The 24087-nt window shown below is 39.3% G+C and overlaps 1 pseudogene; it reads right to left on the bottom strand.

Annotated features, from left to right (window-relative positions):
• Positions 1-12792: 12792 nt before the first annotated feature.
• On the bottom strand, positions 12793-22757 carry LOC118151346 (small ribosomal subunit protein uS2 pseudogene; annotated as a pseudogene).
• Between the last annotated feature and the right edge of the window lie 1330 nt (positions 22758-24087).

The following is a 24087-nucleotide window of genomic DNA, read 5'->3' as shown; positions in this document are numbered from 1 at the left end:
TCAACAATCTGGGTGTCCACTCAGAGACCCAATTGAAAAGTCAGCAACTACGCAGACGACAAGCGGATAAACCCACAAAGATGGGAAGAAACCAGCGAAAAAAGGAGGAAAACACCCAAAACCAGAACACCTCGCCTCCTAGAAAGGACCAAAACTCCTCACCAGCAAGGGAACAAAGCTGGACGGAGAATGACTGTGACGAAATGACGGAATTAGACTTCAGAAGGTGGATAATGAGAAACTTTTGTGAGCTAAAAGAACACGTATTAAATCAATGCAAAGAAACTAAGGAACTTAAAAAAAGATATGAGGAAATGATAACAAGAATGGATAACTTAGAGAGGAATATGAATGAATTAAAGGAGCTGAAAAACACAATACGAGACCTTCGCGAAGCATGCACAAGTTTCAATAGCCGAATCGACCAAGCAGAAGAAAGAATATCTGAAGTCGAAGACCAACTCAATGAAATTAAATGAGAAACCAAGATTAGAGAAAAAAGCGCAAAAAGGAATGAACAAAGTCTCCAAGAAATGTGGGACTATGTGAAAAAACCTAACCTACGTTTGATAGGTGTACCAGAAGGGGACGAAGAGAATGAATCCAAGCTGGAAAATACTCTTCAGGACATCATCCAGGAAAACTTCCCCCACCTAGCAAGACAGGCCAACACTCAAATGCAGGAAATACAGAGAACACCACAAAGATACTGTGCAAGAAGAGCAACTGCAAGGCACATAATCGTCAGATTCAACTAGGTTGAAATAAAGGAGAAAATACTAAGGGCAGCCAGAGAGAAAGGTCGAGTTACCAATAAAGGGAAGCCCATCAGACTCACAGCAGATCTCTCGGCAGAAACACTACAAGCCAGAAGAGAGTGGGGGCCAATATTCAACATTCCTAAAGAAAAGAACTTTCAACCCAGAATTTCATATCCAGCCAAACTGAGCTTCAGAACTGAAGGAAAAATAAAATCCGTTGCGAACAAGCAAGTACTCAGAGATTTTGTCACCACCAGGCCTGCTTTACAAGAGCTCCTAAAAGAGGCACTACACATAGAAAGGATCAACCAGTACCAGCCATTCTAAAATCACACTAAATGCTAAAGAGCATCAACAGAATGAAGAATCTACAACAACTAACAGGCAGAACAGCCACTTAGCATCAAAATGGCAGTATTAAATTCACACATAACAATATTAACCCTAAATGTAAATGGACTAAATGCACCAATCAAAAGACACAGACTGGCAAATTGGATAAAAATCCAAAACCCATCAGGGTGCTGTATCCAGGAAACCCATCTCACATGCAAGGATACACAAAGGCTCAAAATAAAGGGATGGAGGAAGATTTACCAAGCAAATGGAGAGCAAAAAAAGCAGGAGTTGCAATTCTCATCTCTGATAAAATAGACTTTAAGCAACAAAAATCAGAAGAGACAAAGAAGGCCATTACATAATGGTAAAAGGATCGAAAAAACAAGAAGAGCTAACGATCCTAAACATATATGGACCCAATGCAGGAGCATCCAGATACATAAGGCAAGTTCTTAATGACTTACAAAGAGACTTAGACTCCCACACAATAATAGTGGGAGACTTTAACACTCCACTGTCAATATTAGACAGATCAACCAGATAGAAAATCAACAAGGATATCCAGGGCTTGAACTCAGACCTGGAGCAAGCAAACCTGATAGACATTTACAGAACTCTCCACCCCAAATCCACAGAATATACATTCTTCTCAGCACCACATCACACCTACTCTAAAATTGACCACATAATTGGAAGTAAAGAACTGCTCAACAAATGCAAAACAACTGAAATCATAACAAACAGCCTCTCAGACCATAGTGCAATCAAGTTAGAACTCAGAATACAGAAACCAACCCAGAACCGCACAGCTTCATGGAAACTGAACAACTGGCTCTTGAATGCTGACTGGGTAAACAATGAAATGAAGGCAGAAATAAAGAAGTTCTTCGAAACCAATGAGAACGAAGACACAACATGCCAGAACCTCTGGGACACATTTAAAGCAGTCTCTAGAGGAAAGTATATAGCAATAAGTGCCCATATGAGAAGAATGGAGAGATCCAAAATTGACACCCTATCATCAAAATTGAAAGAGAAAGAGGAGCAAGATCAAAAAAACTAAAAACCCAGCAGAAGACAAGAAATAACTAAGATCAGAGCTGAACTGAAGGAGACTGAGACACGAAAAACCCTTCAAAAAATCAATAAATCCAAGAGCTGGTTTTTTGAAAAGATCAACAAAACAGACCACTAGCCAGATTGATTAAAAAGAAAAGAGAGAACAACCAAATAGAGGTAATAAAAAATGATGAAGGGGAAATCACCACAGATTCCACAGAAATTCAAACCATCATCAGAGAATATTACAAACAACTCTATGCACATAAACTAGTAAACCTGGAAGAAATGGATAAATTCCTGGACTCCTGCATCCTCTCAATCCTAAACCAGGAGGAAGCTGAAACTATGAATAGACCAATAACAAGGGCAGAAGTCGAGGCAGCAATTAAGAGCCTACCACACAAAAAAAGCCCAGGTCCAGACGGGTTCACAGCCGAATTCTACCAGACACACAAAGAGGAGCTAGTACCATTCCTTCTGAAACTATTTCAAACAATCCAAAAAGAGGGAATACTTCCCAAATCATTTTACGAGACCAACATCATTCTGATACCAAAACCCAGCAGAGACCAAACGACAAAAGAAAACTTCAGGCCAATATCCATGATGAACATAGATGCAAAAATCTTCAATAAAATATTGGCAAGCCGAATGCAACAGCAAATCAAAAAACTTATTCACCATGATCAAGTAGGATTCATCCCGGGGATGCAAGGCTGGTTCAACATATGCAAGTCTATAAACGTAATTCACCACATAAACAGAACCAAAAACAAAAACCACATGATTATCTCAATTGACGCAGAGAAGGCCTTTGACAAAATTCAACAGCCCTTTATGCTAAAAACCCTCAATAAACTCGGTATTGATGGAACGTATCTCAAAGTAATAAAAGCTATTTATGACAAACCAACAGCCAATATCATACTGAATGGGCAAAAACTGGAAGTATTCCCTTTGAAATCTGGCACTAGACAAGGATGCCCTCTTTCACCACTCCTATTCAATATAGTTCTGGAAGTTCTAGCCAGAGCAATCAGGCAAGAAAAAGAAATAAAGGGTATTCAAATAGGAAAGGAGGAAGCCAAATTGTCTCTATTTGAAGACGACATGATAGTATAGCTAGAAGACCCCATCACCTCAGCCCAAAAACTCCTGAAACTGATAAACAACTTCAGCAAAGTCTCAGGATATAAAATCAATGTGCAAAAATCACAAGCATTCATCTACACCAATAACAGACTTAAAGAAAGCCAAATCAAGAATGAAGTGCCATTCACAATTGCTACAAAAAGAATAAAATACCTTGGAATACAACTCACAAGGAACGTAAGAGACGTCTTCAAGGAGAACTACAAACCACTGCTCAACGAAATCAGAGAGGACACAAACAGATGGAGAAACATTCCATGTTCATGGTTAGGAAGAATTAATATCGTGAAAATGGCTATACTGCCCAAAGTAATTTACAGAATCAATGCTATCCCCATCAAGCTACCATTGACTTTCTTCACAGAACTGGAAAAAACCACCATTAACTTCATATGGAACCAAAAGAGAGCCCGCATAGCCAAGTCAATTCTAAGCAAAAAGAACACAGCGGGGGGCATCACACTACCGGATATCAAACTATACTACAAGGCTACAGTAATCAAAACAGCATGGTACTGGTACCAAAACAGAGATATAGACCAACGGAACAAAACAGAGGCATCAGAGGCAACACAACATAGCTACAACCATACAATCTTTGATAAACCTGACAAAAACAAGCAATGGGGAAAGGATTCCCTGTTTAACAAATGGTGCTGGGAAAACTGGCTAGCCATGTGCAGAAAGCAGAAACTGGAGCCCTTCCTGACACCTTACACTAAAATTAACTCCAGATGGATTAAAGACTTAAACATAAGACCTGGAACCATAAAAACCCTAGAAGGAAATCTAGGCAAAACCATCCAGGACATAGGAGTAGGCAAAGATTTCATGAACAAAACACCAAAAGCATTGGCAACAAAAGCCAAAATAGACAAATGGGACCTAATCAAACTCCACAGCTTCTGCACAGCAAAAGAAACAGTCTCTAGTGTGAATCAGCAACCAACACAATGGGGAAAAAATTTTGCAGTTTACCCATCTGACAAAGGGCTGATATCCAGAATTTACAAAGAACTCAAACGGATTTACAGGAAAAAAACAAACAAGCCCATTCAAAATTGGGCAAAGGATATGAACAGACACTTCACGAAAGAAGACATATATGAGGCCAACAATCATATGAAAAAATGCTCATCGTCACTGGTCATCAGAGAGATGCAAATCAAAACCACATTGAGATACTATCTCACGCAAGTTAGAATGGCGATCATTAAAGAATCTGGAGACAACAGATGCTGGAGAGGATGTGGAGAAAAAGGAACACTTTTACACTGTTGGTGGGAGTGTAAATTAGTCCAACCATTGTGGAAGACAGTGTGGCGATTCCTCAAGGCCTTAGAAATAGAAATTCCATTTGACCCAGCAATCCCATTACTGGGTATATATCCAAAGGACTATAAATCATTCTACTATAAGGACACATGCACACGAATGTTCATTGCAGCACTGTTTACATTAGCAAAGACCTGGAATCAACCCAAGTTCCCATTGATGATAGACTGGATTGGGGAAATGTGGCACATATACACCATGGAATATTATGCAGCAATCAGAAATGATGAGTTTGTGTCGTTTGTAGGGACATGGATGAATCTGGAGAACATGATTCTCAGCAAACTGACCCAAGAACAGAAAATGAAACACCGCATATTCTCACTCATAGGCGGGTGATGAAAAATGAGAACACATGGACACAGAGAGGGGAGTACTAAACACTGGGGTCTATTGGGGGGAAAAGGGGAGGGCCAGTGGGAGAGGGAGGTGGGGAGGGATAGCTTGGGGAGAAATGCCAAATGTGGGTGAAGGGGAGAAAGCAAACAAAACACACTGCCATGTGTGTACCTATGCAACTGTATTGCATGCTCTGCACATGTACCCCAAAACCTAAAATGCAATAAAAAATAAAAAATATGCGGTGGCTCACGCCTTTAATCCCAGCACTTTGGGAGGCCGAGGCGGGTGGATCATGAGGTCAAGAGATCGAGACCATCTTGGTCAACATGGTGAGACCCTGTCTCTACTAAAGATACAAAAAAATTAGCTGGGCATGGTGGCGCGTGCCTGTAATCCCAGCTACTCGGGAGGCTGAGGCAGGAGAATTGCCTGAACCCAGGAGGCGGAGATTGTGGTGAGCTGAGATCGCGCCATTGCACTCCAGCCTGGGTCAGAAGAGCGAAACTCCGTCTCAAAAACAACAACAACAACAACAACAAAACACACACACACACACACAAGAAAACAAAAACAAACAAACAAAAAAAGACTAGAAACCCAAAGGTGATGTATATAGAGATGAAGGGTGTGGTAGCTGAGAAAGAATAGATTTCAATGAAACAGAAGTTGTATAAGAAGCAGAACTGACACGGGGAAAAATGAGATTCCTGTTGTATTAGGATATAATTGAGAAGTACTTCCAGACTGTAAAAATAAAACTAAAACTCCAAAGTGGAGATTATAAGAGACGATGATAGATACAGAGAACAAAGGACGGAAATCAAATGCAGGAGTAAAGACTTTTATTGTAGGAATGGGGAGCAAAACCAACAAAAAAGAATTAATACTGCAAGGTATAAGAGAAGAAAATGTTCCTGAGTGGAAAAAGGAGCTCAGATTATATACTGAAGGAACTTACTGTTTTCCAACAAACTTAACTTTTAATAAATGCTATATCTACCTATATACTATTGAGATTTACATTTCCAGGTACATTTAAACACATTAATTTACCCTGCTATAATGATATAAAAATTTTTTAAGAGAACAAAACCCCATGATATTAAAGGAAATGGGAGAGAAGATGGAGGAAGGAGATGACAGAAATTGTCAACAAAATTTTGGAAGCTGAAAAAAACAGACTAGTAGTAACTGATTTAGGAGACCCGAGAAAGGAAAATGCTAAATGCCTGTGGAGTGACTATACAAGAATAAAGCCAAATCACTCTAAAGGCTCAGGATTTGGTGGCATCTACCTCTGAAAGTGGGGTTGAAAGTATGAGAACAGACACCTAAATCTTCTCTTCTGTTCCTCACAAACTTTTAATACTCCTTCTCTCATAAATGGATAAAGCCTCAAGGTTTATGCTTCAGAAAAATTAATACAGAGAGACCCTGGACTCACCTGAACCAGGCACAGCTAAGGGTGAGGGTACTGTAGCGAAAGCTGAATACTCCTTGCTGTCTTTACCTACTGTGCTCTGAGAATACCAGAGCCAGACCTATACCTTCTACGCAGGAGATTTGAGGAGTCTTTTCTACCACAAAATCCACAAAACCTAAATTATTTACTCTCTGGCTCTGTTGTCAGGGTTTGCTGAACCCTGCTTTAGGCCATAGAAATTAAAGGGTTTTTGAAAACTAAACTTTGCTAAGTTTAATTTTAGAATTCCTTAATTAGTTCTTTTTATATTTTCTGAAGTTTATGGATAATAAAATGATAGAGTTTCTAAGCAAAAGGTAAAGATTTTGCAGAGTTCTTTAGTAATGAATTCTGTGAAGTGTATTCCCCTATCAATAGAGTTAAGTTGAATTTTCCAGAAGGACATTTCCAAGCAAATTTCTTCCCATGTTAGGGAATGGTTTTCTTGAGTTCATTCCTGTTTGAGGGGTCACTGAGCTTTCCTATCTGTAACTTTATAAATTTCCTAAATTTGAGTCATTCTTAGCTATTGTATCATCACTTGTATTTTCTACACCAATCTTGTTCTCCTCTCCTGGAATTCCACTGATGTGAATTTAATCCTTTTGATATTGTCTCAAAGTCCTCATGATTGTACTCATCTCTTTTTTCCATTTTTTTTTCTCTCTGAAGATCAAAAATGTCTATTGGCCCAAATTCAAGTTCATGGATTGGTCAGTCTTTTCCACTGTGCTCTTAACTGTATCCAGTAAATATTTTACTTCAGATACTGCATTTTTTAGTTTTAAATTTCTAAAAGATTCCTTTTTATAATTTATGTTTCTTTGCTTAGATCTTCTATATTTCTGTTTATTTCAATAGTGTTTACTTTTACCTTCTGGAAGATGCACACAAGAGCCACTTTAAGGTGTTTACGTCTAATAATGTCAACATCTTGGGGTTGGCATCTATTGATTATTTTTTTACCCTTAAGAATTGGTCACATTTTCTTAATTCTTAATAGGTTGAATCTTAGACATTTTGCATACTAAATTGTGAGCTCTGGCCTATTTAAGTCCTCTGCAGAATGTTGGTTATTTTTATTTTAGTAGGAAGTTAACCCTGTTAGGTTTGGATGGAAAGTTCTGTCACTTTCTGTGGGGAGTAGTTCCAAAGACTTCAGTTTTTGAAGTATTTGCTAAGTTGTTTGGGTCTGCTCTTTGCATGCACTTCTTAGAGGTTAGTCTGGGACATAGTGATAGGTTATATGGCAGTTAAGTTCTTAAAGCTTTTGCTATACGTTTTTCATGTGTTCTGAACATACACAGCTTGGGGGTGAGTATGGACTTGTGACAATTCACATGGAAGTTGGGGATTCCATATCCCCCTCTCTTCTCTGCAGGACTTTCAATACGTTCTTTGTTTCTCAGGGGCACCTTTTCATCGGTCTTTTCATAGAGAACTGGAGTTTCTCCTACAGTTGTGGCCACCATAATCATACAGTTCTGTGTGATTGGGTCTACACTCAGGACAAGGTAATTAGAGAAAAGAGAGAGAGAGAGAAATAACAAGAATTCTTCCATCCACCCACACACCCTGAGGAAGACTACTCCAGGGCCATTAGTTCCTCCTTCTGGAGGAACAGGTTTGCTCTCAGGGTTCTGGGTTTCTGCACCACAGCCAATGTGACATAGCTCTGTACGATCAGAGCTCGTCCTGGGCATGGTTTGGAAAGGATGAAAAGAGAAAAATAAAATCAAGGATTCTCCCCACACTCTCTAGCTTGCATTGACCATATTTTCCAGACCTACGGCCAGAAAAAATGGGATTTTTCTCAGTTTTTTCCATGTGTTCCTGCTATATAGTTCCCCAGCTCAGGTTGCCTTTGGATCAAAATTGGTAGGTAAAAGACGAAAATAACTCAGGAAACTCACTGCCTCCATTTGGGTTGTTTTTTAGGCTTTGACTACTTCCCTTCATAGCCAGCTGCTACTTCTACTTCTCAGAGTTCCTAGATAGTGGTTTTTTGTATTTTTTCAGACTTTTTGTTACAATCAGTGGGAGAGTTAGGCTGCAACTTGTCTACAAATGGGCTGGACAGTTCTTTTTAAATCTTAAATTTGATAAACAAAAGAGTTCACATAGGCTTGAATTAACTGAAATTTGGAAAAATTCTAGACAAAACTAATTATTCCTATTGTCCTTCCTTTTATGAGTTGAAAGAGCAAATCTCTGTTGTACCTAATGGCGATTTTAGAAAACTCTATAAATATAGTTTATTCATAAAAGACACCTTTATGTTTTTTAAAAAATCTGACTTTTGGATAGGCATAAGAATAGTTAGTAAGAAGATGAAATAGGCTGGGCATGGTGGCTCACACCTATAATCCCAGCACTTTGGGAGACCAAGGTGGGATGATCACTTGAGTTCAGGAGTTCAAGATCAGTCCGAGCAACATAGCGAGGCCTTGTCTCTACTAAAAATAAAAAAAATTAGTCAGGTGTGGTGGTGTGTGAGGCTGAGGCAGGAGGATTGCTTAAGCCGGGGAGATGAGATGGAGGCTGCAGTGAGCTATGATCCTGCTACTGCGCTTCAGCCTGGGTGGCAGAGAGAGATTCTGTCTCAATTGAAAAAGAAAAAAGACAAGATGTAAGTCATATCTATCTAAAGATAAATATGCCATTATTTTTTATATGATAAACTAAAATTTAGAGACTGAATCATGACAAAAGCTCTTCGTATTTAAATATATTTCTTCTTTTTTTTTTTTAAATTTTTTATTGGATTATAGGTTTTGGGGTACATGAGCAGAGCATGCAAGACAGTTGTGTAGGAACACACATGGCAGTGTGCTTTTCTTTCCTTCTCCCCTTCACCCACATTTGGCATTTCTCCCCAGGCTATCCCTCCCCACCTCCCCCTCCCACTGGCCCTCCCCTTTTCCCCCAATAGACCCCAGTGTTTAGTACTCCCCTTTCTGTGTCCATGTGTTCTCATTTTTCATCACCCACCTATGAGTGAGAATATGTGGTGTTTCATTTTCTGTTCTTGTGTTAGTTTGCTGAGGATGACGTTCTCCAGATTCATCCATGTCCCTACAAATGACACGAACTCATCATTTCTGATTGCTGCATAATATTCCATGGTGTATATGTGCCACATTTTTCCAATCCAGTCTATTATCAATGGGCATTTGGGTTGATTCCAGGTCTTTGCTATTGTAAACAGTGCTGCAATGAACATTCGTGTACATGTGTCCTTGTAGTAGAACGATTTATAGTCTTTTGGATATATACCCAGTAATGGGATTGCTGGGTCAAATGGAATTTCTATTTCTAAGGCCTTGAGGAATCGCCACACTGTCTTCCACAATGGTTGGACTAATTTACACTCCCACCAACAGTGTAAAAGTGTTCCTTTTTCTCCACATCCTCTCCAGCATCTGTTGTCTCCAGATTTTTTAATGATCGCCATTCTAATTGGCGTGAGATGGTATCTCAATGTGGTTTTGATTTGCATCTCTCTGATGACCAGTGACGATGAGCATTTTTTCATATGATTGTTGGCCTCATATATGTCTTCTTTCGTAAAGTGTCTGTTCATATCCTTTGCCCAATTTTGAATGGGCTTGTTTGTTTTTTTCCTGTAAATCCGTTTGAGTTCTTTGTAAATTCTGGATATCAGCCCTTTGTCAGATGGGTAAACTGCAAAAATTTTTTCCCATTCTGTTGGTTGCTGATCCACTCTAGTGACTGTTTCTTATGCCGTGCAGAAGCTGTGGAGTTTGATTAGGTCCCATTTGTCTATTTTGGCTTTTGTTGCCAATGCTTTTGGTGTTTTGTTCATGAAGTCCTTGCCTAATCCTATGTCCTGGATGGTTTTGCCTAGATTTCCTTCTAGGGTTTTTATGGTTCTAGGTCTTATGTTTAAGTCTTTAATCCATCTGGAGTTAATTTTAGTGTAAGGTGTCAGGAAGGGCTCCAGTTTCTGCTTTCTGCACATGGCTAGCCAGTTTTCCCAACACCATTTGTTAAACAGGGAATCCTTTCCCCATTGCTTGTTTTAGTCAGGTTTATCAAAGATTGTATAGTTGTAGATATGTTGTGTTGCCTCTGTTTTGTTCCATTGGTCTATATCTCTGTTTTGGTACCAGTACCATGCTGTTTTGATTACTGTAGCCTTGTAGTATAGTTTGAAATCCGGTAGTGTGATGCCCCCCGCTGTGTTCTTTTTGCTTAGAATTGACTTGGCTATGCGGGCTCTCTTTTGGTTCCATATGAAGTTCATGGTGGTTTTTTCCAGTTCTGTGAAGAAGGTCAATGGTAGCTTGATGGGGATAGCGTTGATTCTGTAAATTACTTTGGGCAGTATAGCCATTTTCACGATATTAATTCTTCCTAACCATGAACATGGAATGTTTCTCCATCTATTTGTGTCCTCTCTGATTTTGTTGAGCAGTGGTTTGTAGTTCTCCTTGAAGAGGTCCCTTACGTTCCTTGTGAGTTGTATTCCAAGGTATTTTATTCTTTTTGTAGCAATTGCGAATGGCAGTTTGCTCTTGATTTGGCTTTCTTTAAGTCTGTTATTGGTGTAGACGAATGCTTGTGATTTTTGCACATTGATTTTATATCCTGAGACTTTGCTGAAGTTGTTTATCAGTTTCAGGAGTTTTTGGGCTGAGGCAATGGGGTCTTCTAGGTATACTATCATGTCGTCTGCAAATAGAGACAATTTGGCTTCCACCTTTCCTATTTGAATACCCTTTATTTCTTTTTCTTGCCTGATTGCTCTGGCTAGAACTTCCAGTACTATATTGAATGAGTGGTGAGAGAGGGCATCCTTGTCTAGTGCCAGATTTCAAAGGGAATGCTTCCAGTTTTTGCCCATTCAGTATGATATTGGCTGTTGGTTTGTCATAAATAGCTTTTATTACTTTGAGATACGTTCCATCAATACCGAGTTTATTGAGGGTTTTTAGCATAAAGCGCTGTTGAATTTTGTCAAAAGCCTTCTCTGCGTCAATTGAGATAATCATGTGGTTTTTGTTTTTGGTTCTGTTTATGTGGTGAATTACGTTGATAGACTTGCGTATGTTGAACCAGCCTTGCATCCCCGGGATGAATCCTACTTGATCATGATGAATAAGTTTTTTGATTTGCTGTTGCAATCGGCTTGCCAATATTTTACTGAAGATTTTTGCATCTATGTTCATCATGGATATTGGCCTGAAGTTTTCTTTTCTCGTTGGGTCTCTGCCGGGTTTTGGTATCAGGATGATGTTGGTCTCATAAAATGATTTGGGAAGGATTCCCTCTTTTTGGATTGTTTGAAATAGTTTTAGAAGGAATGGTACCAGCTCCTCCTTGTGTGTCTGGTAGAATTCGGCTGTGAACCCGTCTGGACCTGGGCTTTTTTTGTGAGGTAGGCTCTTAATTGCTGCCTCGACTTCAGACCTTGTTATTGGTCTATTAATAGTTTCAGCTTCCTCCTGGTTTAGGCTTGGGAGGACACAGGAGTCCAGGAATTTATCCATTTCTTCCAGGTTTACTAGTTTATGCGCATATAGTTGTTTGTAATATTCTCTGATGATGGTTTGAATTTCTGTGGAATCTGTGGTGATTTCCCCTTTATCATTTTTTATTGCATCTATTTGGTTGTTCTTTTATTTTTAATCAATCTGGCTAGTGGTCTGTCTATTTTGTTGATCTTTTCAAAAAACCAGCTCTTGGATTTATTGATTTTTTGAAGGGTTTTTCATGTCTCAATCTCCTTCAGTTCAGCTCTGATCTTAGTTATTTCTTGTCTTCTGCTGAGTTTTTAGTTTTTTTGATCTTTCTCCTCTAGCTCTTTCAATTTTGACGATATGCTGTCAATTTTGGATCTCTCCATTCTCCTCATATGGGCACTTATTGCTATATAGTTTCCTCTAGAGACTGCTTTAAATGTGTCCCAGAGGTTCTGGCATGTTGTGTCTTCGTTCTCATTGGTTTCGAAGAACTTCTTTATTTCTGACTTCATTTCATTGTTTACCCAGTCAACATTCAAGAGCCAGTTGTTCAGTTTCCATGAAGCTGTGCGGTTCTGGGTTGGTTTCTGTATTCTGAGTTCTAACTTGATTGCACTATGGTCTGAGAGGCTGTTTGTTATGATTTCAGTTGTTTTGCATTTGTTGAGCAGTGCTTTACTTCCAATTATGTGGTCAATTTTAGAGTAGGTGTGATGTGGTGCTGAGAAGAATGTATATTCTGTGGATTTGGGGTGGAGCGTTCTGTAAATGTCTATCAGGTTTGCTTGCTCCAGGTCTGAGTTTAAGCCCTGGATATCCTTGTTGATTTTCTGTCTGGTTGATCTGTCTAATATTGACAGTGGAGTGTTAAAGTCTCCCACTATTATTGTGTGGGAGTCTAAGTCTCTTTGTAAGTCATTAAGAACTTGCCTTATATATCTGGGTGCTCCTGCATTGTGTCCATATATGTTTAGGATCATTAGCTCTTCTTGTTTTATCGATCCTTTTACCATTATGTAATGGCCTTCTTTGTCTCTTTTGATCTTTGTTGCTTTAAAGTCTATTTTATCAGAGATGAGTATTGCAACTCCTGCTTTTTTTTGCTCTCCATTTGCTTGGTAAATCTTCCTCCATCCCTTTATTTTGGGCCTTTGTGTATCCTTGCATGTGAGATGGGTTTCCTGGATACAGCACACTGATGGGTTTTGGATTTTTATCCAATTTCCAGTCTGTGTCTTTTGATTGGTGCATTTAGTCCATTTACATTTAGGGTTAATATTGTTATGTGTGAATTTAATACTGCCATTTTGATGCTAAGTGGCTGTTTTGCCTGTTAGTTGTTGTAGATTCTTCATTCTGTTGATGCTCTTTAGCATTTAGTGTGATTTTGGAATGGCTGGTACTGTTTGATCCTTTCTATGTGTAGTGCCTCTTTTAGGAGCTCTTGTAAAGCAGGCCTGGTGGTGACAAAATCTCTGAGTAGTTGCTTGTTCGCAAAGAATTTTATTTTTCCTTCACTTCTGAAGCTCAGTTTGGCTGGATATGAAATTCTGGGTTGAAAGTTCTTTTCTTTAGGAATGTTGAATATTGGCCCCCACTCTCTTCTGGCTTGTAGTGTTTCTGCCGAGAGATCTGCTGTGAGTCTGATGGGCTTCCCTTTTTGGGTGACTCGACTTTTCTCTCTGGCTGCCCTTAGTATTTTCTCCTTTATTTCAACCTTGTTGAATCTGATGATTATGTGCCTTGGGGTTGCTCTTCTTGCAGAATATCTTTGTGGTGTTCTCTGTATTTCCTGCATTTGAGTGTTGGCCTGTCTTGCTAGGTGGGGGAAGTTTTCCTGGATGATGTCCTGAAGAGTATTTTCCAGCTTGGATTCATTCTCTTCGTCCCCTTCTGGTACACCTATCAAATGTAGGTTAGGTCTTTTCACATAGTCCCACATTTCTTGGAGACTTTGTTCATTCCTTTTTGCGCTTTTTTCTCTAATCTTGGTTTCTCATTTAATTTCATTGAGTTGGTCTTCGACTTCAGATATTCTTTCTTCTGCTTGGTCAATTTGGGTATTGAAACTTGTGCATGCTTCGCGACGTTCTCGTATTGTGTTTTTCGGCTCCTTTAATTCATTCATATTCCTCTCTAAGTTATCCATTCTTGTTATCATTTCCTCATATCTTTTTTTAAGTTCCTTAGTTTCTTTGCATTGATTTAATACGTGTTCTTTTAGCTCACAAAAATTTCTCATTATCCACCTTCTGAAGTCTAATTCCATCATTTCGTCACAGTCATTCTCCATCCAGCTTTGTTCCCTTGCTGGTGAGGAGTTTTGGTCCTTTCTAGGAGGCGAGGTGTTCTGGTTTTGGGTGTTTTCCTCCTTTTTTCGCTGGTTTCTTCCCATCTTTGTGGGTTTATCCGCTTGTCGTCTGCGTAGTTGCTGACTTTTCGATTGGGTCTCTGAGTGGACACCCAGATTGTTGATGATGAAGTATTTCTGTTACTTGGTTTTCCTTCTACCAGCCTAGCCCCTTCGCTGTACGACTGCTGAGGTCCACTCCAGGCCCTGCTTGTCTGGGGTGCACCTCTAGCAGCTGTGGCACAGTGAGGGATGCTACCCGTTTCTTTTTCTGCTGTCTTTGTCCCAGGATGATGCCTGCCAAATGTAAGTCTCTTTGTGGATTCAACGAGAGCTCCAATCCTGGGTTGTTCTCACAGCACCATCTTGAGTCCTCCCCCTCTTTTAGACTGTAAAAACATTTATTTACTTATTTTAATTGACAAATAGAAATTATATATATTTATCGCGTATGTTGTTTTGAAATACACATTATGAAATGGCTAATTTGAGCTAATTAACATTTGTATTACCTCACATACTTATTTTGTGTGTATGTAGAGAGAACACTTAAAATCTACTCTCTTAGCCATTTTCAAGATCTTTTAGACATTTTTGGCTGCTTATTTGGATTATTTATTCCTGGAGTGTACACATAACAACAGTATGACTTATTTCTCAGTTAATTTTCAATGTTTTTCAAGAGGGGAAAAAAGGAGGGAATGGAACAGAACAAAACAGAGAAGATCCTCATTGGAATAGTGGTGTAAAAAAAAGGCAAAACTGGCTTCAGACAAATAATACTATAGAAGGCTATTAAGATTCCTTCTGCAAGGAGAGGAGAGAAAGCTTAGATGCAGAAAAACCCATTTTCACATATAGATATACAACAGATAGTTATTATAACTGGTTGAAACAGTAGCTCTGACATTTCACAATTTTATAAATGATACAATTTAAAAGCCAGCATTTATTAACTCCTGAAGTACAGAAATGAAGGAGGGGTGTCTTCTACAAGAAACAAAATAATCACTCCATCTTAATCAGGCAAGATGAAAAATCTCCTTAAAAGGATTTCTTCTCTTTATGTTCTAAGGTACTTCTCAAAGAAAAACAAAGTAGTCTCTGTAAAAAGTTCACCTAAGTGTCTGCTGTCTTGCAAATTGTCCCCAGTAAATTGTGACACAGAGAGAAGCATACAAGTTCATGTGATAGTGAGAAACCACACAGGAATTGAGCATTTGGCCTAGATGAGGCTCAGTTTTGAATGAAGAAGAACACATGGAATGTCAATGGTCCATAGGCTGGTGCTTGTCCAGAGCTTGGCCAATGGCCAGGCTGTCATTGATGACGGGTTGGTTAAACCTCCCAAGTTGGGGAGACGTAACTAAACCAATTTAGTCCCCAAAGACACAAAGATAAGGAAAGAGCCAGGAACAGTGGTGTGCTCTTGCAGTCCCAGCTGTTTAGAAAGCTTGAGCCTAGGAGTTTGAGACCAGCCTAGTCAATATAGTGAGCCTCCATCTTTTAAAAAAGAAAAAAATGATGAGGTACGATAAAATGAGATTGAGGAAGAAATCCTTATAAGGTTTTGAGATAGTGACCGGAGACAAAGTCTGTTCAAAGGATACCATACTATGGAGGCTTTCTGAAGTTCTCAACCTGCTGTGTACTGGCTTGAGGGACTCTTATTGGATCTTTACCTGTGTTCTCCCTATCGATGTTTCCTGTTCCCTTTTCCCAGAGACACACATGATTTGCTCCCTCATCTCCTACTGGTCTTTGTTCCAAGATCATCTTCTCAGACCTCCCCTTGCCACCTATTTAAAATTACAAATCTTGTGCATACTCTTGACTCAGTTCTGCTTTATTTTTCTCCATTGCACTTATCACCATCTAACATACTACATATTTTGCTATTTGTTTACTTTCTCTCTCCTACTAGAAAGATACTCCCTGAGGGATTTTTTTTGTTTCTGTCATGCCTTTCACATAAACAAAGGTATCAAATTTAAATCTGTAAGATCAATGAATGAATTGACTGTGGCAGTGACAGTGAAGACAAAAGCCAAAAATGGAGCCTAAAAAATACTCTTACAACAAGAAGTGCCCCTTCCTCAATTAAAAAACATTTGTTTCTGAGGTATGGTATTAGTTCCATAAGTTAGAAGAGAAAACTTACATAAGGTGAAAACTACAGTGAAGAAAGAAATCAAACTGGAAGGATAAGGAAAAGGGGAAAAAAACTAAACTAAATGAAGGCAATTCAAAAGGAGGATTAAATTCAATGAAAGACTGAACCAATGAAAAGAGAGTGCAATGGATGAAAGAAAAGATGGCATTTTGAAGCACTAGCCTTTTATGGATAAATGTTGTATTATAAGAAAGGAACATCTGAGATCTATGGGACAATCAATTATCTACTATGTAAGATACTAACAATATGAAACCACACTTGGTCTTAAGAGCAGAGGTTCCCCTTGTACATGGCAAAGGGGAAACTTCCCTTCACCTTTAGAAGGATCTATGAAAATCAACTGACAAAAAGCAGATTAATAGGTGAAAAGGCATACAAATTTATTCATCTGTATGGGGGAGGGGATTATCCATAATCAGAGTGATTATTACTGAATAACCCAGTGTAGTACAGAAGCTAACATATCCTTTTTCATGGAGAGTGGGCGATAAGAAATGTCAACAATTCCTTTAAGGGGCAGTAAGTCATTAGGGAGAATGAATGGACCCAGGAGTTGGGAGACCTATGTTAAGGGAAGGGGAGCAGTAGAGCTACATGGGAACACAGGTTGTCCTATGCAAATAAAGTTCCCCAGGTGATTTCTTGGGGCTACCCTCAGAAGAACAGATGAAAAATGTGGGCCAGCAAGGTGGCTCATGCCTGTAGCCTAGCCCTTTGGGAGGCCAAGGAGGGAAGATCCCTTGAGGTCAGGAGTTTGAGCAGCCTGAGCAACATAGTGACATTTCTCACTATATATGAGAGGGAACCAAGACAAAGTTAGGGATTAGGGTTAGGGATCTTAATTCTGAAGCAGCTTTTAAGGTCTTACCATGTCAAAGGACCATGAAGGAAGCAACATGTCAAAGCACAGGGAAATTTAAGATTACTTGACATTCCTTTCTGCTGACTCCAAATTTTTAGACAAAGCTTTACTCCTTTAATCACTTGTAAATTAAAGAATATCTCAATCCATGCATAACCTGTAAGAGCTGCTTCAAGATATCCTGCCATTTTGGGCTGAACCAATGTATACCTTTCATGTATTGATTTATGACTTTGCCTGTAAATTCTGCCTCCCTAAAATGTATAGAACCAAATTGTAATCCAACTGAGGCGGGCACAGTTTCTCAGGACCTCTTGAGACGGTGTTAACCAGGCCATGGTCACTCATATTGGCTCAGAATAAACCTCTTTAAAATATTTTACAGAGTCTATTTTTTCCATTAACAGCCCCAACACCCTCTACAATTTCTCACTTCCTTTCCCCCCTCACTGTTTCTCCCCTCTAATCCTTCCTCTCTTTCCTTCTCAACCCTTAGGACTGCATGTGCGCCCACCCACAAAGACCAAAAAATCTGTGTAGAGAAATGCACCCACACAGACATTTATACCTAGAAACACATATGGTCAGGTTCTGAAGACCCATCTCCATAGTTCATGTCCACGTGACACATAAAAACATATCATGAGGAGATATCCACAACTCTAGTTTCCATGCAAAGACAAAATAAAATCTAAAACTCAGTTAATTAAGATCAAATATATACAAAATAAAATGCTCCCAGAGTAAAATAAATATTTCAGGAATCCTTCTGTTATTTCTGCGTGTTATCATTACACAAAGATGCCAGCAGTTTCTGCATGTTGATTCCTGCATCTTGGATCACTCCCTCTTCCAACTCCACATATTAAAATCCTCTCTCAGCTTCAAGCACCAGCTTGAATGCCATCTTCTACATGAAGCTTCCCAGATCACTTCAGCCAAAAATAATCTCCCCTTTACAAGAGATTTATATAGCAACTTTATATAATATTTATGAGGAGATTATATACCACACACTCTCAGATACCTTGAATATTATTGTATAGATGCCCATTATTTCCCACTATGCTGAAACACATAACTTTTAAGTTATCAGAATTAACTTCTAAATTCATTTATATCCCCCACAATGTTTTATTCAACAAATAGGTTTTAATGGACACCACTTTCATCTAACAGGGAAAAAGCTAAAGTATAGGAGAGGAAGGCAGATTAGAAGAGAAATGGGGGTGCTTGGTCTCCTCTGGTAGAAGGTCAGGTTGTGGTCATGCCAGCAGTCCAGTGTTTAGAATTGCCCTTCCTGTCTCTACAACTGGTCAGGAGGGTGGAGACCAATGAGGAGGATTAGAGAGAACCAGGAGCCAGCATTCAGCTTTATAGGCAGAAAGGCTCCATTTTGTTAAGGTTCTCTGTGCCAAGTGGTTTCTTTGGGATGGATCCACTGTAATTAAACTAAAAAGAGACTGAAGCATAAATCAGAATGCTAATTTACTAGTTTATAGTAAGAAATGTAACTCCAAGGAAACTGGCCTACTCCCACCTGCTGGTCAGGGCGTTCTCTCCTTCTAGATCTGTCTACGTTGCAAGTTCTAGGCTACTCAGAAGTGTCTAATGAATCTGTAACCCAGTCAGGGCTGTGAGTGCATAAACTAGAAAACCTAGGAGAGATTGATTAAACTCCTGGAAAAAATACAGCCCTCCTAGCTTAAATCAGGAAGAATTAGATACCCTGAACAGGCCAATAACAAGCAGCAAGATTGAAATGATAATTTAAAAATTACCAACAAAAAAAAGTCCAGGACAACATGGATTCACAGCAGAATTCTACCAGACATTCAAAGAATTAGTACCAAATCTTTTAACACTATTCCACGGATAGAGAAAGAAGATATCCTCCCTAATTAATTCTATGAAGCCAGCATCACTCTAAGACCAAAACCAGGAAAGGACATAACCAAAAAAGAAAACTACAGACCAATATCCTTCATGAATACAGATACTAAAATCCTTAACAAAATGCTTGCTAACCGAATCCAGCAACATATCAAAAAGATAATCCACCATGATCAAGTGGGTTTCATACCAGGGATGCAGGAATGGTTTAACATATGCAAGACAATAAATGTGACACACTACATAAACAGAATTAAAAATCACAGGGTCATTTCAATAGATACAGAAAAAGCACTTGGCAGAATCCAGCATTGCTTTATGATTAAAATTGTCAGCAAAATCAGCATACAAAGGACATACCTTAATGTAGTAAAAGCCATCTATGGCAAACCCACAGCCAACATAATACTGAATGGGGAAAAGTTAAAGCATTCCTTCCAAGAACTGCAACAAAACAAGGATGCCCACTTTCACCACTCCTCTTCCACACAGTACTGGAAGTCCTAGCCAGAGCAATAAGACAAGAGAAAGAAATAAAGAGCATCCTAACTGGTAAAGAGGAAGTCAAATTGTCACTATTTGCTGACAATATGATTGTCTACATGGAAAATCCTTCATTGTTTGCCGACAATATGATCATCTACCTTTGAAAACCCTAAGTACTCCCCCAGAAATCTCCCAGAACTGATAGAATTCAGCAAAGTTTCCAAATACAAGATTAATGTACACAAATCAGTAACTCTTCCATACATCAACAGCGAGTAAGCAGAGAATCAAATCAAGAACTCAACTCCTTACAATAGCTGCAAAAAATAAAAAATAAAATACTTAGGAATATATATAACAAGGAGTCAAAAGAACTCTGCAAGGAAAACTACAGAACACTGCTAAAAAATCATAGATGACACAAACAAATGGAAGCACATCAATCTCATGGATGGGTCGAATCAATATTGTAAAAATGACCATACCGCCAAATGGGCTATGAGTGGAACAATCTCAGGACTGGGCTGTGACGGCCTGGTGCCTTTCCTGCAGTTGGAGGACACACCTGATGAGAGGAACTAGGTGTGTACCTGGATGACACTAGAGACCTTGGATCCAGCCTTGCTCTTTGGCTCCTGTATTTAAAAAATTATTTTATTTTATTTCTGAGACAGGGTTTACACCTCCGTAGCATGGGCTGGATTGCAGTGGCACAATTATGGCTCACTGCAGGTTCAACCTCTTGGGCTCCAGTGATCCTCCTGTCTCAGCCTCCTCAGTAGCTAGGGCTACAGGAGCATGCCACCATTGCCAGCTAATGTTTTATTTTTTGTAGAGATGGGGTTTTGCTGTGTTCAGGCTGGTCTGGAACTCCTAGCCTCAAGTGTCTGCCTGCCTTGGCCGCTCTGGCTCCTGTTTTAAAATTCCTCTTATTACTGTCCTTCTTTAAAGAAAAAAAAAAGACTGCATATGTGAATAGTCTGCAATTTCAAACAGCTTATTTATAATCATTCTGAGTATTTATATCTTCTTAATTTGAATGAAATGGAGGTGGCATGGCCTTTAGTGGAGGTTGGAATCAATTTTTTTATCTATCTCTAAGTTGTTGTGATGGGCTAGTTACTTTACTTCTTGGTGATTCAGTTTTCTCTCGTAGAACGTGGGATAACAATTACTGAGTCTGGCTGGTGGTAAGTACTGAATGAGGTGATGCGTGTAACAGGCCTGGCACTGAGTAATGCTGCTCTGTCAGGGTTAATTCCCCTTTCTTACTTGTGTTCCTGAATTCTTTGAGCTTTATAGTTCATCATCTAGGTTAGCTAATCGCCAGAGATGGCCAAACTCACCTATTATATGAGGACTTTTCATAATACCATCCACAGAGAGTTGCTATAACCCTATTAATTGCCTCCCTTCCCCAAGAAAGCTCTTTTCTTTTTCTTAATTGAAATCTGTCACAGATAGGAATTAACTTTCAGAACATTTAGAAATATTTTAAATGGTGAAAAAGATGCAGATACTGAAGACATTTTTGAAATCGTGACTAAAATTTCAGTTCATTTATTTAAATTTTTTTGAGACAGTGTCTCATTCTGTCACCCAGGCTGGAGTGCAATGGCATGATTGTGGTTCAGTGTAGCCTTGACCTCCTAGGCTCAAAAGATCTTCCCACTTCAGCCTCCTGAGTAGCGTAGCTGGGATTACAGATGTATGCCACCATGTCTAGCTAATTTTATAATTTTTTTTAGAGATGGGGTCCCACTATGTTGCCCAGGCTTGTCTCAAATTTCTGGGCTCAAGTTGTCTTCCTGCTTCAGCCTCCCAAAGTGTTGGGATTACAGGCATTTATTTACAGCCATTGTGCCCAGTCTAAAATTTCATCTTTTTTTTTTTTTAGAAACTTGATGTTTATTTTCTGTCAATCTTATTTTCATGTTGCTTAAGAGCTTGTGCAAGAACAGCTTAAGACCATTTCAGTGGTTGCTCCTACCCGTTCAGTGGCCTGAGCAGTGGGAGCTGCAGACCAGTCTTCCGTGGCAGGCTGAGTGCTCCAGTCTTCAGTAGGGAACTGCTGGATAGACACAGAGGGCACCTGCATGCCTTCAGACCAGTCTGCAACTTCAGGTTGAGTAGCAGTAAACTCAGGAGCTGCAGCAGTCCATTCAACCTGAAATTCCTCCTTGGTCACAGCCTTTTCAGCAGCTGCCTGCTCTTCTTTTTCAATCTCTTCAGGATCTCTGTAGAAGTAGAGATCAGGCATGACCTCCCACGGGTGTTCACAGGAAATGGTGTCACACAGGTGCAGAGCTTCCCAAGCTATCATCCACCACATCAATCCCACTAAGTGAGCTCCCTTGTTGTTGCATGGGATGGCAATGTCCACATAGCACAGAGGAGAATCTGCATTACACAGAGCAATCGTAGGTAGGTTAACATAGGATGCCTCCATGAGAGGCTGGTGGTCAGCCCTGGTGTCAGTAACCACAAGCAGCCGTGGCTCCCAGAAGGCTGCCTGGATCTGGTTAGTGAAGGTTCCAGGAGTGAAGCAGCCAGCAATTGGAGTGGCTTCAGTAGCAGCAGAGAACTTCAGCACAGCCCTCTGGCCAGTATTCCTGGAGAATATAGCACTGACATCAGCAGGGCTTTCAATGGCAACAATGGCACGAGCTGCCAGGAGAAACTTCTCCCAGGTCCTCTTCAGATTTATGATGTAGATGCCATCACTTTTCCTTTTATAGTTGTACTATTCCATCTGGAAGTCAAGGTTGGTGCCACCTAAATTGGTTTCTGCTGCCAGGAACTTAAGGACATCCTCCTTCTTCATTTGCAGGACATCAAGGGCTCTGGACATTGTGAAAGTTTCCCTTTAAGTTACGACGGGAATCCAGAACAACGCCATATGGACCCCTCAGCAGATAGCACAGAAGAGGAAAAATTTCACTTTTATAGGAGTTTCTTTCAGATGCATTATTGAGGCAGATAGAAATGTAATTATTGTGTTTGGTTGAGTAGTAACTATCAGTAATATTTAATAGGATAACACATTTTATATAAGAATATTAATTCATTTTTGCAAACATAGTAACACATTTTCAAGGTATAAATAAAATTTAACATTTTGATTATAATATATTCATGTGCATATGTTAAATCAAAAGCATTTCTACATGTTTATTTACACATGATTCTGTCTTGTGTTTTTACTTTATTAGTAAGGTATTTTAAAGTACTTTTGGAAGATTCTGTTTTTAAATATCTTTTTACTAGGGAAAATTTCAAATAACATACCTCCATGTACCTGTCACCCAACCTCAACAATATTTTTGAATAATCTTGTTTCTTCTATACCCCCACACTATTTACCTCCTCATTTTGAAGTAAATTCCAGATATCAGAGAGTTATACCATTAAATATTTCAGTATGCATCTAAATATACACATACTTTTAAAATGACAGAGTTAGAAAGTGAATAAGTTTCTTAATATCATTGAATATCCTATCAGTGCTTAAATTCCCTTGATTGGCTTATACATTTATTTTTGTTTTCTCAAACTCCTGACTTCAGGTGATCCACCTGCCTCAGCCTCCCAAAATGCTAGGGTTACAGACCTGAGCCACCACCACACCCCGCCAGCAACCATGCCTGGACTATTTTTATTTCTATAATTTGTTTGTTGGAATCAAAATACAAATACAGCCCACAAACTGCAAGTGGTTGAAATGTCTCTTAAGTCTCTTTTAATATATAGATTCTGCTTCATTGCTTTAACTCTTCTCCTTCTGATTTTTTTTTTGTGGAAGAAATTAGATCCCTTGTCCATGGTCCTGATTCTGCTAATTACATCCTTGTGTTCTATCATGTTTGTTTGCCCTCTATATTTACTACCAATTATATGTTGCTGGATCTGATTTGCCAAAATGTTAAGAACTTTTTTTTTAAATTTTTTATTGGATTTTAGGTTTTGGGGTACATGAGCAGAGCATGCAAGACAGTTGCGTAGGTACACACATGGCAGTGTGCTTTGCTTTTCTTCTCCCCTTCACCCACATTTGGCATTTCTCCCCAGGCTATCCCTCCCCACCTCCCCCTCCCACTGGCCCTCCCCTTTTCCCCCCAATAGACCCCAGTGTTTAGTACTCCCCTTTCTGTGTCCATGTGTTCTCATTTTTCATCACCCACCTATGAGTGAGAATATGCGGTGTTTCATTTTCTGTTCTTGTGTCGTTTGTAGGGACATGGATGAATCTGGAAAACATCATCCTCAGCAAACTGACACAAGAAAAGAAATTTTTACATTCATTGTTCATAAAAAATATTGCTCTATAGTTTTCTATTCTTGTAATGTCTTTGGATTTTTTATCAAGGCAATCTTGGCCCCA

Source organism: Callithrix jacchus, chromosome 1 (genome assembly GCF_049354715.1).
Source record: "Callithrix jacchus isolate 240 chromosome 1, calJac240_pri, whole genome shotgun sequence".
NCBI classification, from domain to species: Eukaryota; Metazoa; Chordata; class Mammalia; order Primates; family Cebidae; genus Callithrix; species Callithrix jacchus.
This window is presented reverse-complemented; position numbering and strand designations above follow the sequence as displayed.